The sequence below is a fragment of the Maniola jurtina genome, chromosome 15 (assembly GCF_905333055.1).
Source record: "Maniola jurtina chromosome 15, ilManJurt1.1, whole genome shotgun sequence".
NCBI classification, from domain to species: domain Eukaryota; kingdom Metazoa; phylum Arthropoda; class Insecta; order Lepidoptera; family Nymphalidae; genus Maniola; species Maniola jurtina.
This window is the reverse complement of record NC_060043.1, coordinates 13,340,849-13,360,026: the sequence shown is the minus strand read 5'-3', so window position 1 is coordinate 13,360,026 and position 19,178 is coordinate 13,340,849. Positions and strand designations below refer to the sequence as shown.

General features: G+C 38.9%; 1 protein-coding gene and 1 pseudogene across 1 annotated transcript in view; one reads left to right on the top strand and one right to left on the bottom strand.

Moving 5' to 3' along the window:
* Positions 1-19,178, bottom strand: part of LOC123872258 (cationic amino acid transporter 2-like) — a 42,121-nt gene that overhangs the window by 10,470 nt on the left and 12,473 nt on the right. The gene's annotated exons all lie outside the window — the stretch shown is intronic.
* LOC123872260 lies at positions 3,755-4,942 on the top strand (annotated as a pseudogene).

Genomic DNA, 19,178 nt, shown 5'->3' with positions numbered 1-19,178 from the left:
TTGCGAAACCACTAGGACTCGAACCTGTGTCTTCTGGGTTGGCGCCCGACACTCTGACCGCTAAGCCACCGTATCGCTTACTGCAGTAACGAAATTTGTGATATTATGTATGTTAACCTAGTATTGAAGCGACTGTCAATAGTTATGCCATCTAGTAGCGACACTTTCGCAATTTTTGATATGTATTTAAGAATTATTTATAAATTTCCGTAACCGTAACTGAAACTATTGGATATCTGAAACAAATATTTATCCGTAACCGTGACCAAAATATATCGCATCATTTCGCATACTGTTCTGACCATTGCCAAATGCCAACGCTCCGTGGTTTGCTTGCAACGCGGAAATACACCAATATCTAGAGATGCCAACAGTGGTTGAAGAAATCAATAAATAAAAGACAAACATCGAGAACGACTGTAAAGACACCCCAATTTACTGTCTATTAACTTCACAAACACTAAAGAGATTGAGACGATTTGACCGATTTTCTCGTTGTTATTATCTGTAAGTCTAGTCTTTCTAAGAATCTGCTTTGCGCTTTTCACATGTCAACTAATCTGTCAATGTCATGTCACTTTATAATTTGTAAAAATGTAGCCTCTCTACTTTTATATGGGCACTTTGTTAAATTGTTCCTTTATTAAACCCGTTTGTCATCAAAATCATTTTTAATTTATTGAAAAAACTTAATTAGTCCATAACATGGTCCTTCGAACCGGATATGAACCAGCAACCTATCGAATGTGCTCGATACTGTACAGACTTGAGGACAGTGACCCTCTAGTCTGGCAAAGTCACAGAAAAACACAACAAACAGACTTCAAAAGCACTGAAAATATTTAAATAATAATTTTCAAATCAATTTACTTCAAACGTATGAACAAAAATCGCTACTTATTACTGTCGGCAATTTTTGGAAGCGGCGTCGAAATCTTTGGTTTCACTTTTTTTTAAGTTTTTTCATCAATCTGGCAAGTAGCAACCCTGCGTTTCTGCAGTGTTGTCACGTGGTTGCCACGTACCCAGCTTAATGCCAGCCTCGTTGTGTTTGTTTTGCATATATACAATCTGCCTTTTATTTGGACAAGATTTAAATAGTGCACCAAACTTTTTTTGGGGTTCACGGCTCGAAACAAAAACTAAACATTTTATAAGATCTAGACACATACATGTCTATTGAAAATTGCTCGAACGCGCCAGCATGTATTATGCGTTTTTGAGAATGGACACAGTCCGACAAGGCTCTCTTGGCGCGTAGCCAAAATTGGAACTGACGCCGCCATCTTGTGAAGTGTCATGCTGCCCCCTTGTATGTGTTGCTAAGTAAAAAATCTTCACTGTTTTTTTTTAAATATTAGTCTTTCCATATACATAACTTCGCGCTATATTCTGATAAAATTAATCTAGCATAAAATATGTATCTGCATCTTATAGCACTAGGTAAGAATAGTATTGGAGCAGTAAACATGATAGGTTACATGTCCCTGGCCTATCAATGGTTATAATAGTTCTTTTTAACCGACTTCCAAAAAAGGAGGAGGTTCTCAATTCGTCAGAATCTTTTTTTTTTATGTATGTTCCCCGATTACTCAAAGACCCCTGGACCGATATGGTTTTTTTTTTGTTTGAAAGGTGCAGGTGGTCCCATTTAATTTGGTGAAGATCTGATGAATATCTTCGGAGATGCAGAACAGAACGAACTCCTCAATGGATAAGAGCAAATTGCTCGCGATCAGTGTAATAGCTTAGTAAACAGTAGGGTTTTAACTGGGCATAGCATATTATAGTACAGTGGGGCCACTAAAACTTGTAAAATAAAAAAAAATCAAAAGAAAAATAAAACCGACTTCAAAACCACAAACACTAAAAAGTAAAAAATAACTTTTGTTCATACCTAGGCACATTACAAGTGTAGCTAAACAAAAGTTATTTTTTACTTTTTAGTGTTTGTGGTTTTGAAGTAGGTTTTATTTTTCTTTTGAAAATTTTTTCTATGTACAAACAGGAACGGCTTTCCTAATTTCTCTTTCAGTTAAAATTAGATAAAACTTACTCGATATTCAACATTGACATTTTCAAGATACTCCCTAAACTTGAGAAGATTTTTTGCTGGCAGTCTTTGTACTACAACTACACCCCCTGTCAATGTCACTCAAGTGCCAAGAGAGCCTTGTCGGACCGTAGCCATATTTTGCTCTATGTGTCAAACTGGCATGTCAAAATACGAATATAGTCCTTATTAAATAAGGTCTAAACATTCTAAATGAGTCTAACTCAAAAATTTTGACATGACAGTTGACACATAGGTTGAAATCTATAGAGCGCACTTTGACTTTGCTGAGACTAAGTTTCAGTTGAAATGAGACAGATTTATGCCAGCGGATTAACGCTGTCTCGTTTTAATAGTGTCTTAAGTATTAGCATAGAGCAAATATTGCTAGTCCATTCTCAAAATTTACGCACTGAAGATGACTTTTAACGATTTAGCATTTTTAACGACTGTCAGTGATACAATCGCAATTATTGAGACTTTGCGAATTTATGTAGATCCCGCTGCATCTGTGCATATAGCTAGTAGTGTAAGAGTGTTAACCAATCAGAGGCGATTGCGATCGTCACAAATTAGCTGTCAGACTAACCTTAGTAACGTTTCATACTTTCATACCGAACGCACACTGAAATGTGTCAAATGCCTTAAAATTGCCTCATCGTCATCATCATAATCATCGTCGACCAATAGACATCCACTGCTGGTCTCTTGTAAAGACGTCCACACTTCACGTCTTGCGTCACCTAAACCCAGCAGCTCCCTGCAACTCGTTTGATATCGCCTGTCCACCTAATGGAAGGTCTTCCAACCCTGCGCTTTCCAATCAATGCAAGGTCGTCATTCCAGCACCTTGCCTAATATTATTGAATTAGCAAGAACTACATGCTCAATCAAGCTTTTTCCAAGTTCGTCAAATAAATACTCTATTTTAATAATAAACTTTACACTTCTCGCAGACATAATATCTGAGATATCACTACCAAGGGGACGCTGTACGCTCGACCGAAATTACCGGCGCACGTGGGTAATCTAACCTAGCATTGTGTGAGAAAGAGAGCCCAGGCATAAAGATACGCCGGCGTGCCCATTTCTCCACCGTCCGCGCGGAGTTGAATGTGTTAGGTGAACGGCACGATGATTTTCACCGAAATCAAGCGCGCAAAAACAGTAGAACAGTTTGGGAAAAGTATTTTTGAGAAAAAACGACTGAATTTATGTCTGCATTGTAAAGTTATTTCAACTGATGAATAAATAAAATATGTCTAAAGTTAAATTGTTTTAGAATTTTCATAGGTACTCCTAATCTTATCTATATAAGCACAAAGTTGAAATAAAATAAAATAGGAATCTTTCGAGGCTCAGAGCTCTAAAATCAATATTTTTTTGAATGTTTTATATATCAACAAACCCAGTTAATGACGAGACAAATCGATATAAGTGATACTTAGTTTTGAGAGTATAACATTAAATAATGTAGTGATAACCCTCCAACGTTTGTATGAAGAAAGCACCGGAATGCGTCACCATAAAGCTCCAGAATCACTTCATGATAAAATTGAAAAAGAATTTGAAGAGCAATTCAAAAGAGAGAATACGGAACCCACTGCAGGTGGGCCAATGTCGGGCAAGCCACGCTCTAGAGATTCTCAAATATATATAAGCAGCTATCACCAGCCGAATAAAGCATATGTAACGAAATCTTGTAGCTATGTGGACATCTCCTTCGCTCTGGTTAACCGTGACAATCTTCATCATTCATCAAATTGGTTACGTATCCACTGAAGATTTGACAGAAGATGCCATATTAAACTCTATTGGACTCGCCACAAAATATGGACACCCACCGACGCAGTACGATGTGTTCACTGAAGATGGATACATTCTCACGTTATACCGGCTTCAAGGCAAAGGTAGCATTCCAATATTATTTGTACACGATTTTGAGGATTCCTCAGACACATGGATGCTCAGAGGGAATGCCTCACTGGCAATTACGCTTGCAAATCGAGGCCACGACGTGTGGTTGGCCAACACCAGAGGCAACAGATACTCCCGAAGACACCAGCGCCTCGACCCAGATACCGACCCCGCATTCTGGAACTTTACCTTCCACGAGTCAGGGTACTACGACCTTCCAGCTATCATTGACCTGATTCTAAACGAGACTGGCGCAAAGAATTTAACCGCTATCGGGCACTCCACAGGCAACACGGCTTTCTACGTACTCGGCTCAGAAAAGGAGGAGTACAATTCGAAGATCAATGTTCTGATAGCACTCGCGCCGGTAGCTTTCACAATCAACTCTCGTCAACCTTTATCTACCTTAATAGAATTGTATCCGATAATCAGCGCACTCTTCAACAAACTTGGAATATATGAATTTTTCGGTGACAACACCACATTAGGCATCACTGCACATACGCTATGTCCTATACCAATTATCGGCTATACAGTATGCGCCAATGGCGTGATATTTCCTGTAAATGGTTTTGATATCACAGAGTTGGAACCAGACTTTTTCCTAACAGTGAGCTTACATTACCCTGCAGGTAGTTCTGGTATGTTTAACTTGCACTTATTGCAACTGGGATACAGAAAGCAGTTTGCGCAATACGATTACGGAAGTGAAACTAATCAAAAGATTTACAATTCCTCGGAGCCTCCAGTCTATCAGTTGGATCGAGTTACAATGCCGGTAGCTCTGTTTGCTGCCGCGAACGATGTTTTCTCTTCTATAGCTGGTTGCGGGGAAAACTGCCAAATGTTGTGTACTATCTTCTGAATCCTAACTTGCTCTGCAATCACATAGACTATGTATGGGGCAGAACCATGTCTGTTTACTTATATCCGTACATAAACCTCGTACTGAACCGCTACAACCCCTTGTAGAAGCTCCTGCCACGTATAACTTAGATATCTTCAAGAAAAGAATGAATAGGCATCTTCTAGGCAAGCTCGCTCCAACTTAGACCTCATCATTGCTTTCTTTAAAGCATGGTTATCGTCAAGCGCAAGCCAATCCTGCAATTAAAAAAAAACCGGCCAAGTGCGAGTCAGACTCGCGCACTGAGGGTTCCGTACTCGGGTATTTTTTCCAATATTTTGCACTATAAATAAAAAACTATTATGCATAAAAATAAATAAAATCTGTTTTAGGATGTACAGGTAAAGCCCTTTCATAATATGATACCCTACTTGGTATAGTTATCTTACTTTGAAAATTGAAACACATTTTGGTTTTCTTTAAATGATGTAACCACAAATTCACGGTTTTCAGATTTATTCCTGTACTCGTGCTATAAAATCTACCTACCTGCCAAATTGCATGATTCCAGGTCAACGGGAAGTACCCTATAGATTTCTTGACAGACAGACAGACAACAAAGTGATCCTATAAGTGTTCCGTTTTTCCTTTTGAGGTACGGAACCCTAAAAACAAAAATCTCACTACGCTAAAGCCATATCTACCGTGCGGAGCAGAGACATGACTTCCAAAGTCATCTCATTTTATTTACTTTATATTATGTATGTAGATAGATAACACATGATTGTGGCACCAAATAAACAGTTTTTCTTCTTCTTCTTCTTCTCAAATTCAGCGGTTCACCTTTTACCATTTGCACAAGATATAACATATTTATATAGATTATGCGACATATAATGAAAAGCATTTTTTTTTGAGGTTCACTCAAAATAAGAAACTGATTTATATATAAGATTGAGATGACAAATGTGTGCCTATTGAAAATCATAATTCATCCCGCGTGCTGCACAATGGCACCAGCACGTAGATGACTTCTAACGAAGTACAGAAGATGTTGGCAACCTTCAAGCCAGCGCAAAGTTTGTGATTGCCATTGTTACATTGTGATTGGCTGAATTTTATGTTTTTTTTTTTTTAAATATAAATAGCGCACAACCATGCAGGCGGACTAATTACTACCGTCACCCATGAACATTTGCACCAAAGAAATCGCCAATGCGTTACCGGTTAGGGATTTCTTGATCCGCCGCCCCTTGAATTATCATAGTTGAAAGTTTATAAATAGGAATTCTATCAATGAACCCACTACACTCACACATAATATCTGACATAATACGGAATCTATTCATAATAAGATTGAACAAGATTTTAAAGAGCAATGCAAAAGAGAGATTACGGAACCCAATGCGGCTGAGCCAATATCGGGCAAGCCTCGGGCTAGAGCTTATCAAAGATATTATGTTATCAGCTATCACCAGCCGAAGAAAGCATATGTAACGAAATCTTGTAGCTATGTGGACGCCTCCTTCGCTCTGGTTAACCGTGACAATCATCATCATTCATCAAATTGGTTACATATCCACTGAAGATTTGCCAGATACCACATTAGACTCTATTGGACTCGCCACAAAATATGGACACCCGCCGACGCAGTACGATGTGTTCACCGAAGATGGATTCATTCTTACTTTATACCGGCTTCAAGGCAAAGGTAGCATTCCGATATTAATTGTACACGGCTTCATGGATTCCTCAGACACGTGGCTGCTCAGAGGGAATACCTCACTCGCAATCACGCTTGCAAACCAAGGCCATGACGTGTGGTTGGCCAACACCAGAGGCAACAGATATTCCCGACGACACCAGCGCCTCGACCCCGATACCGACCCCGCATTCTGGAACTTTACCTTCCACGAGTCAGGGTACTACGACCTTCCAGCTATCATTGACCTGATTCTAAACGAGACTGGCGCAAAGAACTTAACCGCTATCGGGCACTCCCAAGGCAACACGATTTTCTATGTACTTGGCTCAGAAAAGAAAGAGTACAACTCGAAGATCAATGTACTGATAGCACTCGCGCCGATAGCTTTCATAAACAACGCTTCTCCACTTTTATCTACCATAATAGCATTGTATCCGATAATCAGCGCACTCATCAACAAACTTGGAATATATGAATTTCTCGGTGACAACACCCCACTCGGCGTCACTGTACGCACGCTATGTTCTATACCAATTATCGACTATACAGTATGCGCCAATGGCGTGTTCTTTCCTTTAGCTGGTTTTGATATTACAGAGTTGGAACCGGATTTTTTCCGAACAGTGATCTCACATTTCCCTGCAGGAGTTTCTAGTATGGATGGCTTGCACTTATTGCAACTGGGGTACAGAAAGCAGTTTGCGCAATACGATTACGGAAGTGAAACTAATCAAAAGATCTACAATTCCTCGGAGCCTCCAGTCTATCAGTTGGATCGAGTTACAATGCCGGTAGCTCTGTTTGCTGGCGCGAACGATGGTTTCTCTTCTCTAGCTGATGTGGAAATATTGAAGGGACAACTGCCAAATGTTGTGTACTATCTCCTGAATCCTAACTTGCTCTGCAATCATATGGACTATACATGGGGTAGAACCATGTCTGTTTACTTATATCCGTACATAAACCTCGTGCTAAACCGCTACAACCCCTTGTAGAAGCTCCTGCCACGTATAACTTAGATAACTTCAAGGCAAGAGTAAATAGGTATCTCCTAGGCAAGCGCGCTTCAACTTAACCTCATCGTTGCTTTTTTTAAAGCATGATTGTCGTCAAGCGCAAGTCTATCCTGCAATAAAAAACCGGCCAAGTGCGAGTCAGACTTGCGCACTGAGGGTTCCGTACTCGGGTATTTTTCCCAACATTTTGCACGATAAATCAAAAACTATGATATATAAAAATAAATAAAAATCTGTTTTAGAAGTCTTGATTTGATTATTTGAATGTAGAAAATATAAGTCTTGATTTGAATAAATTCAGTAGAAATATTTTTAACAAGTCATGGGTCTAAACGGTGACCGCGCCGTACAAACGAACGAAGCACTAACTATACACCAAACCTGTGTAATTACACGTCACGCACACAAACTCAACATAAATTTTACGAAACTGGCCACTTAACACCTTCCGATACGCATTTGACACAAGTAGTGATTATATTTTTTTTTGTTTGACACTTCAATGTAATAATTTAATTTTAAATCGTATTGTAATCGTACTGTGCATATTACACAACTTCAAATTGATGTCTAGGGTTGTCAGAAAATAAATGGGGTAATTTTGCCTAAAAATGGGCAATTTTTTTTTTTCATAATATTTAGTCTTTATATTTTATTTTTGATGACAATCATAATATAATTAAATAGACAAGTGTTCTGGGAGCGAAGAGGGCTGTTTTGTTAATTAAAAGATAAATTTAAATTGATATTGAAATTTAATTAAAACAAAACTTATCACTAAATTGTAGTACATTTAATATACCAGTCTCCAACATAATAGCTACCTGCATGCCAAATTTATCATAAAGTACCTAGATACCTACGTAATTGGACAGATAAAAATGTATGTTCCTACGCGTACCTACCATGTTGTCTTCTATGTTTTCTGTAAATGTATATGTTTGTGTGTCCAATAAAGAAATAAATAAATAGGTAATCAAAATTTTACTACATTAATAAATATTATTTTTAGGCGCCAAGAGGCTCCCTCGGGCTTTTTAGTTATAGTTTTAGTTATAGAATTAGTTGTTAAGTTAGAAATAAGTACCTACTAACATATTATAAGTGATTTGTCATACTTACACAATTATGGGTCTAAATAAAAGTTAATTTATCTATTTATTTATTTAGTTATAGTTAGTCCATGATAGGTAGTAGGCACCCACCAAAACAACCTTAGCGACGAACGGAGGACCCGTCACGCGTCATGTGGTCAAAGATGGGACGCTATACGGATAGCTAGAAGATACCGATTTACTTTTTTTAAGGTCATAAAAGTCAGAATGTTGAGGACTTAAGGCTTCTTTTTACTTTGGCAGTATTAGGATATTAAAAGACACGTACTCCTCCTCTGACTGTTTATTTGCGACTGATTCTTACTTATTTATTGAACACAGAAAACACAAGACAAATAAAATATGAACCCATTTTGAATAAATAACTTTGAATTTGGCTTAGAGAAAAAAAAAACGCTAACCAAGAGCCGCTTTGTGTAATTTGGTAAGAGATCTACGATATAGGGATGTAAACTAGCCCGGTGTATAACACCAAAAGTAGTGAATAGTCTACTAACCCTGCGAGCTACGCTAAACAAAATCGCTAACTGGTATATACTTGGATTATTATTAAATATTTTTAGTGAATATATTGCGTTTTTATATTTGACTTTTTAACTTTTTTATTTTTAACTGTCATGATACGATTATATAGTAAACATGGTGATGGGCACCCTGTTAAGCAGGGATTTCCAATAATGCCAGAGGCCCTATACTGTAATTAATCAAAATTATGTATAAACAGAGTAGGTAAATTTTAATACGTTGCAATCGATAAATTATTATTTTCTAGCATCGAACATCCATCGATTTGTAACTATCATAATAAAGACTAATCTAATGAGATCTCATTTATTAATAATCATCGTGAAAGGGAAAAATAGGAAAATAGGCAAATTTTCATATGTGAATGGTATCATTCCATAACGCACACATACTCATCAACTGAGAGTTACCCCTGCTTCATTTGACTTTTCGGAGCATACCGTCTTAAGTATTTATTCGTCCAAGGGGTCTAAAGTCGTAACTTTTGGCGTCTTGCTTACTCTTGCTCCGTCAGTGTTAAAGCATTTTTTAAATATCGGTCCTCGGCCGAACGATTTACAAAGCGAATAATCAAATTCAAAAGAAGAGAACGAAATAAAATCACGACAAATAACTAAAAGTGTTCGAGAGAAATACTAAGAGCTCGTTTACACAGGCTAAGCGTAGACGTATCGCGTAGCATTGCGTTATAATGCATGGAACTGTATGAGACTTGGCATACCGCTTGCGTGGCGTGAACGTTCACGTAGACGTTATGCGTGCAGTTACGTCTATGGATTCACGTATCACGTGTACGTGCTGCATACGCAATTGGTGTGAATCGGCCTTAAACGTTACTAAAATTAATTATGAGATGGAGAAGCCTCGCTGTGTTACACAGGTGTGTCAAGCGTTGTCATGCACCCAAAACTATAAATATACCTACTTAAATGCCAGCATTATTGTGTTTGCTTTGCGTGTACCATCCGCCTTTTATTTGGACAATATATTACATATTTATGTAGATTATGCGACATGTAATGAACAGCATTTTGTTTTAGGGTTCACTCGAAATAAAAACTGCTTGATATATAAGATTTCGATCATACATCGTGCCTATTGAAAATCATAATTCGTTCCGTGTGCTTGATGGACCACCACGTAAACGACTTATGACGAAGTAAAAGTAAAATATTCTTTATTGCACACCAAGACATGAAAGACAAGCATGTATAACCCCCGACACAAAAACCTCTATAAGAAAACTAGAAAAGAGCTGATAACTTTCAAACGGCTGAACCGATTTGTGCTAATAAAATAAAGTAAATAATTTATGTATATAAAATGAAAATAAATAATTAAAAAATAATAATACTAAAGAAAATAAGAAATCAATAAGAATAGGAATAGACGACATACACGAGGAATAGAAAGTAGAAATAAATAAATAAACACGTCAGATCCTTACTAATATTATAAATGCGAAAGTGTGTCTGTTTGTCTGTCTATCTGTCTGTCTGTCTGCTACCTTTTCACGGCCCAACAGTTAAACCGATTCTTACGAAATTTGGTACAGGGTTAGCTTGTATTCCGGGGACGGACATAGGCTACTTTTTATCTCGGAAAATCAAAAAGTTCCCACGGGATTCCCAAAAACCCATCCGCTTAACCGATTTGTTTGAAATTTGGTACCGAGGTAGCTTCCGTCCCTGTAATTGACATAGGCAACTTTTTATCCCGGAAAATCAAACAGTTCCCACGGGATCTTTGAAAACCTAAATCCAGGCGGTTGAACTCGCGGGCATCCCTCTAGTTGAGGATAAATAGAATAGTTTCAGTTTCGTTCTGAAAATAGACAGTGATTTAGACTGCTTGGTATCCAAGGAGAGAGAGTTCCATAGCAGTATAGCGGTAACAGTAAAAGATTTAGCATAATAGGAAGAGGAGTGTGTAGGTATTTTCAGCCGTAGATTATTTTGAGAACGAAGAGATAAGGAGTGTGTATTACATAGGTACTCAAATCGTTCTTTAAGATAAAGAGGAGTGGAAGGATTGAAGAGTATACAGTACAGAAAATGAAGAATGTGAATATTCCTACGAAGTCGTATCGGGAGCCACTTGAGCTTTCGGCAGAACTCAGAAACGTGGTCATACTTTCGTAGCCCAAATATGAACCTTATACACAGATTTTGAAGTCGCTCAAGTTTGTTCAGATGCTCCTCAGTTAGGTTAAGATAACAGAATAACTACAGAACACAATAGAACAACATAGACAATAGAGAACAGAATAGGATAAGTACAGAAGATGTTGGCAGCCTTCAAGCCAGCCAGCCAGCACGAAGGTTGTGATTGCCATTGTTACATTGTGATTGGCTGAACTTTATGGTTTTTTATTGTTCCGTTCCTCAAAAGGAAAAAAGGAACCCTATGATCACATGTCTGTCTGACCGTCTCCGTCCGCCATCCGTTCGTCCGTTGTGTATGTCAAGAAAATCTATAGCGTACGTTCCGTTGGCTTGGAATCTTGAAATTTGGTAGGTAGGTAGGTCTTATAGCACAAGTAAAGAAACAAATCCGAAAATAGTGAATTTGTGGTTACATCACACAAAAAAAATAAAAGCGTTCACGAAAAAATTGATTTACTAAATGGCACATACTCGTAGATGGCGCTGTTGTCATTAACTTGCAGTGTTGCACATAAAATTTTTAAAATATCTTATACGATGGTACGGAAGCCTTCATATACGAGTCCAGCTCGCACTTGGTTTTTTAAATAGAGCACAAACATGCAGGCGACCTGATTATAACCGTCGCCCATGAACATTTGCACTAGAGAAATCACCAATGCGTTGCCGGTCAGGAATTTGTTGATCTGTCCCTTGAATAATCATAGTTTATAAATAGGTATACTCTATCAATGAACTTTCCACTACTCTCACACATATACGGACATTAACGGAATCAACTCATAATAAGTTATAAGATTGACCAAGATTTTGAAGAGCAATGCAAAAGAGAGAATACGGAACCCACTGCAGGTGAGCCAGCCTCGCGCATAGCTCGGGCTAGAGCTTATTAAAGATACTATATTAACAGCTATCACCAGGCGAAGAAAGCATATGTGACGAAATCTTGTAGCCATGTGGACGTCTCCTTCGCTCTGGTTAACCGTGGCAATCATCATCATTCATCAAATTGGTTACTTATCCACTGAAGATTTGCCAGAAGATGCCACATTAAACTCTGTTGGACTCGCCACAAAATATGGGCACCCACCAACGCAGTACAATGTTTTCACCGAAGATGGATACATTCTCACTTTATACCGGCTTCAGGGAAAAGGTAGCAATCCAATACTACTTACACACGGTTTGATAGATTCCTCAGACACGTGGCTGCTTAGAGGGCATAACTCACTGGCAATCACGCTTGTAAACCAAGGCCACGATGTGTGGTTGGCCAACACCAGAGGCAACAGATACTCCCGACGACACCAGCGCCTCGACCCCGATACCGACCCCGCATTCTGGAAATTCAGCTTCCACGAGATGGGGTACTACGACCTCCCAGCTATCATTGACCTGATTTTGAAGGAGACCGGCGCAAAGAGTTTAACCGCCATCGGACACTCTCTGGGTAACACGATATACTACGTACTGGGCTCGGAAAGACCAGAATACAACTCGAAGATCAATGTGATGATAGCGCTCTCGCCGATCGCTTTTCTACACAACGCTCGTGCACCCGTATCTATCTTGATAGACTCGTATCCGATAATCAGCGGACTCTTCGACAAACTTGGTATAAATGACTTTCTCGGTGACAACACCACAATGGGCCGCACTGCGCACGCCCTATGTTCTGCACCAACAATTGGTTATACACTATGCGCCAATGGCGCGATCTTTCCTTTATCAGGTTTTGATAATACAGAATTGGAACCGGATTTCTTCCGAACAGTGATCTCACATTTCCCTGCGGGAATTTCCAGTATGACTCCCTTGCACTTCTTTCAAATGGGATACAGAAAGCAGTTTGCACAATACGATCACGGAAGCGAAATGAATCAAAAGATTTACAATTCTTCAGAGCCTCCAGTGTATCAGTTGGATCGAGTCACGATGCCGATAGCTCTGTTCGCCGCCGCGAATGATGGGTACTCTTCTCTAGCTGATGTGAAAATTTTGAGGGAAAAACTGCCGAATGTTGTGTACTACCTCCTGAATCCTCGCTTGGTCTGCAATCACATCGACTACATGTGGGGCAGAACCGTGTCTAAATACTTGTATCCGTACATAAACATCGTGCTGAACCGCTACAACTCCTAGTAGAATAGAATAACATTTTTACTTATGCTGATTCAAGACATCTTAAACACAATAATCATTTACAAAAATGACGCCTTAAAATTGACTTAACTAAAACAGTGTATAAACTTTGTATCGTGGTAACGAGAAGACCTGAACTCAGCTAAATATACACAATGTAACCACAACGCTGAATTATTCTGTTCGAGCCCAAACTTGGGAAGTTCTGGTCTTAGCAACTATAAAATGTTATTTTAAATTAAACGAAATATAAAACATAATTAAAAATAGGTGTTCTTTAATAATATCTAAAAGCTATATATGTAAAAATAAAAACAGTTTTTTTAGGTGTAGATTAGTTTTGTGTTTAAACTGCCACAAACTAACTGACTTGATTTTTGAGTAAATGGGCACGATATAATTTTTTGAAAGTAAATTTGGAATCAACGTTACGAAAAGATGGAGGTGTGCTATCATACTGTAAGTTAGTTAGCCTGTACACTGAAGGGAAGCGAAGCGGAGTGACGGATTGGCGCGAGTTGATAACTTGACATTATACTAAACCTTCTACACCAAACCCGAAGGCAACCCGCCACCGCTTCGCTCGATCTTGTTTCCTCGCTCCGGTACCTAGCTCTAAATACATTGAGTGCGAACAATAGTATGTAATTCTCCACTCCAAGCGACATAGCTTTAGCGGAGTGGAGAATTAGGTACATTTATTTACCCGAAGCTGTGCGGAGCAGTGACGTGAATTTGGTCTAAAATCTATCAGTTTAATAGCGGCTAGGCACCCTTAAACGCCTCGAGTGCCTTATCAATCTATACATATAATAAAATTGTAGAAAAGTGTTGTCTGTACAATGGAAATATATAAAAAAAAAGTAGCAGGGGTTGTTATTATATCGATGCCGAACCCGAAATTGTAATTAATATTTTTTTTGTCTGTTTGTCTGTTTGTCTGTGTGTTTGTGCACGCTAATATCAGAAACGGCTTATTCGATTTAGATACGGTTTTCACTAATATATTGTAGTAAGCTTCACTTAACATTTAGTGTTTATTTCATGTCAATCGGTTCATAAATAAAAAAGTTATGTCAATTTAAAGAATCACGGCGAACATTTTTAACGTACATGCTGCCCGAAAAGTCACTATTCCACGCGAACGAAGTCGCGGGCACAGCTAGTACGTAAATAAAAATTATCTTCTTACCATTCACAAATACGCTAGAAATTACTTTGTCTTATAAGGTTAATGATCGAAGGACAGATAAGACAACAGGTAGTATTTTTATGTGATTTACGTATAATATATTAATTAATGTATTTCCTCGTTTCTTTTGTGTCTGATACTTATATCAAGTTTATGTATATTTAAATATTATTTGCATAGGTATTAAAATATTTGGTATCAGTCATGTTTTTGCAACTTCTACGAACCTTGTCATTTTCGGTTCCATTTTTAATTATTATTAAAATAAAAACAGATCAATAAAAGGTTCCGTAACATCGTACAAGATATAACACTATGCACTACGCATACATGCAGCATTCATTACAGCACGTCGGGGAGACAGATCAATTTGGTTAGTATCCGTCATCGATCGATCCTTTTGGACGTAGTTGTCAGAGAAGTAAACCAGGTAAGCGTACTCGTAGGTCTACTTTAATACCATTATTAATATCCAACATGTAAACTGATGTCATTTACAAAGTAATTACTGCGTAAAAAACACCATAAAGATAAGGAAATTATCTAAACGATGAAAAAGTATGTATATAGGCAGGTAAATACAAACAACATTTTATACTCCGTACCATAAAATTATCACTTGTAATTTTAATGATGTTCACAATAACGGTGTTATTTATAAGTGCGTTGGAATTTTTTACTATCCATAAAATCGTCTACGTATCAGCGGATGGTTTACCAGAAGATGCTACGTTTAACACGATAGAACTGGCCACCAAATATGGACATCCACCAAAACAGTACGACGTTATCACCGAAGACGGATATATCCTTGCTCTTTACCGACTCCCAGGAGGAAATAGCATTCCAATCCTACTTAATCATGGTCTTCAGGATTCTTCCGATACTTGGCTGCTTAGAGGGCACAACTCTCTGGCAATCACGCTCGCCAACGACGGCAATGACGTGTGGCTAGCCAATAGCAGGGGCAACAGGTATTCCCGGCGTCACAAGTACCTCAACCCTGATACCGACCTCGCATTCTGGCACTTCAGCGTCCACGAAATGGGGTGCTACGACCTCCCAGCTATTATCGATACAATTTTGAACGAGACCGACGCAAAGAGTTTAACCGCTATCGGGCATTCTCAGGGCAACACAATGTTTTACGTTCTCGGATCGGAAAGGAAAGAGTACAACTCCAAGATTAACGTGCTTATAGCACTCGCACCGATAGCTTACCTACACAACGCTTCTCCACCGTTATCAGACTTTATAAAATTATTTCCATTGCTCAAGATACTTAGGATGGATGAATCACTAGGGGATAACAGCACGCGTGGTCGCTTGCTTCACACTATTTGTCCAATCCCGTTCACTGGTTATGTAACGTGTGCAAATAAATTGTTGTTTCCTCTCATGGGCTTCGATTCTGCGGAATTGGAGCCTGAATTTTTCCCGATACCCGCTGCACATTTCCCTGCAGGAGGTTCCACTTTGAGCGTCTTGCACTTCCTGCAAGTTGGGTATAGAAAGACTTTCGCACGATACGATCACGGGCGTAGGGTTAATATGAAAGTTTATAACTCTTCGGATCCTCCAGAATATCAGTTGGACCAAGTTACTATGCCGATTGCTCTGTTTTCCGGAAGGAATGATGGATTATCTTCAATAGCAGATGTGGCCATACTGAGGGAGCAGTTGCCAAATGTGGTATACTATCTCGAAAACCCTCGGAGGCTGATGAATCATGTAAATTATATGTGGGGTCAGAACATGCAGGTTTATTTGTTCCCGTATATATATCGCGTGTTGCGTGAAAATAATCATTATTCTACGAATATGATCGTGGGAGAGAAGGAAGAAAATTAAAATGAACGCCCTAACTACTATAGCTTTTTGATATTAACAATAAACCTCTACAAACAAAGTTAATTTTGCGGTTCGTTAACAAAAGTGATTCTTATCGTTTTACTTTTTCTTTAGTGCGGAACCCTCGGTGCGCGAGTCGACTCGCTTTTGGCCGGTTTTTTATCTTAAGTGCCACAAGTTGGTGCAACTAGGTACATAATTATGAATTATTAACGTGAGGGATTAAACAATTTGACCAAAAAGTTAATTTAACCAATTTACATTGTAATTATATCTTATCTTAGTACACATAATAATGATTAATTAGACCACCACCAACCAACTGACAGGTCTGCCACAACCAAAGGCTCTAGAGTAAAGCTGCGGCCACACCCGCGCGTCATGAATGCGGGGTACGAGGCGCGATGCGAATCTATACGTGCAGATGCTACGATCGCGTAGGTGTACATGGCGCTGTTAAATATCGTAAGAGCCTCTTAGCCGCTTTGGTCGTGCAGGTATGGTTGGCGCTTATACAACGTTGTATTTAAGGATTTTTTGAGTTCCGTACCTTAAAAGGAAAAACGGAACCCTTATAGGATCACTTTGTTGTCTGTCTGTCTGTCCGTCTGTCCGTCGTGTCTGTCAAATAAACATATAGGGTACTTTCTGTTGACGTAGAATCATGAAATTTGGCAGGTAGATAGGTCTCATAGCACGAGTAGGTAAAGGAAAAAATCCGAAAACCGTGAATTTGTGGTTACATCACAAAAAAAATTGAATGTGTTCATGTACCTACTACTAATTAGTATTTTCAATTTTCAAAGTAAGACAACTACACCAAAAGGGGTTCCGAGCACGGAACCCTCGGTGCGCGAGTCTGACTCGCACTTAGCCGGTTTTTTTTCTTCATTTTTCAGGTTTTATCAAACAACTCGCAATTTATTACGTGCTCTCATAGATGCGGAATAAAAAATCGTTTAAGAAAAAACGGCACAAAAACATTTTACATAATTATTACCGTAATATCGTATGTAATATAATTAATCACGAGTAAGTAAGGTCATGTTTTCGTTAAAAAAATTGCTACTCAAGTCTTCAAATCAAAAGTACTCTTCAAGTCTTCGAATCAGAGTTTATTTAATCCTCCCGTGATGTACACATCTGCTTTGCTCTATTTATTACTTGTACTTATTATAATTAAACAAATCAGTTATATATCGGCGGAAAAATTATCAAGTGCTATATTGAGTTCAACAGAACTGGCCACGAAATATGGTCACCCACCAACGCAGTACGACGTAGTCACTGAAGATGGATACATCCTCGCTGTCTACAGACTCCCGGGGCGTAGCAGAACTCCAGTATTGCTTATGCACGGTATAATGGATTCCTCTGACACTTGGATGCTCAGAGGGAATACCTCCCTCGCAATCACGCTTGCAAACAAAGGTTACGACGTGTGGTTAGCCAACACCAGAGGCAACAGATACTCCCGACGACACAAGATCCTCAACCCCGATAACGACCCTGCATTTTGGCAGTTCAGCTTTCACGAAATGGGTTTCTACGACCTTCCCGCTATTATTGATACGATCCTGAACGAGAGCGGTGCAAAGAAATTATCAGCCATCGGGCACTCTCAAGGCAACACGATGTTTTACGTTCTCGGTTCTGAAAGGAAAGAGTACAACTCCAAAATCAATGTGCTGATAGCACTCGCGCCGATAGCTTACCTGCACAACAATCCTCCGCCTCTGTCCATCGCTATACAACTATCTCCCTTAATCGAGTCGCTGGTGAAGAAACTTGGTGTGTATGAAATCTTCGGCGATAACAGCACGACTGGTCTCTTGCTACACAAATTATGTTCTTCACCAGATATTGTGTATGGTGTGTGTATAGAGGGAATCCTGTTTCCAGTACTGGGGTTCGATCGTACAGAATTGGAGCCGGAGTTCGCTCCAACAGTCGCTGTACATTATCCCGCAGGAACTTCCATTCAAAGCATCTTGCACTTCTTACAGATTGGATATAGAAAACAATTCGCGCGATACGATTACGGACCTGAAGTCAACAGAAGAATTTATAACTCTCCAAACCCTCTAGAGTATCAGTTGAACAAAATTACTATGCCTATAGCTTTGTTGGCCGCAAGAAATGACCGTTTGTCTTCGATACCTGATGTTGCCATACTGAGGAGGCGGTTGCCGAATGTGGTGTACTACCTGGAGAATCCTCGTTCTACATTGAATCACGTGGACTTTGTAGTGGGTAAAAACATGCCAGTTTATTTGTTTCCCTATATCTTCCGGATATTACACGAAAATAATCACTTTGTTGATTAATTAATACGACAAGTAGTTATCATTTGTGAAACCAACTTCCATCCGAAAATGAACTTACGCTGTACGGAACGCGATCATTGACGTCACAAGGCGTAAACGACAAATATATTTCAATTTTTTTACATTAAAATAGAGTAGTTTCGCCTTCCATACAGCGTGACGTTAATAACAATTAATTATACTAACAAGTTCGAAAAATCTATTTTTTTTTAATATTTTATTTATAATTATATCAAAACATCACATCATTTTATTACTACCCTATTTAGTCCAAGAACCTACTAAGCAGCCAAAGTCTCAAGGAAAAGCCAGTGGCAAGTAAA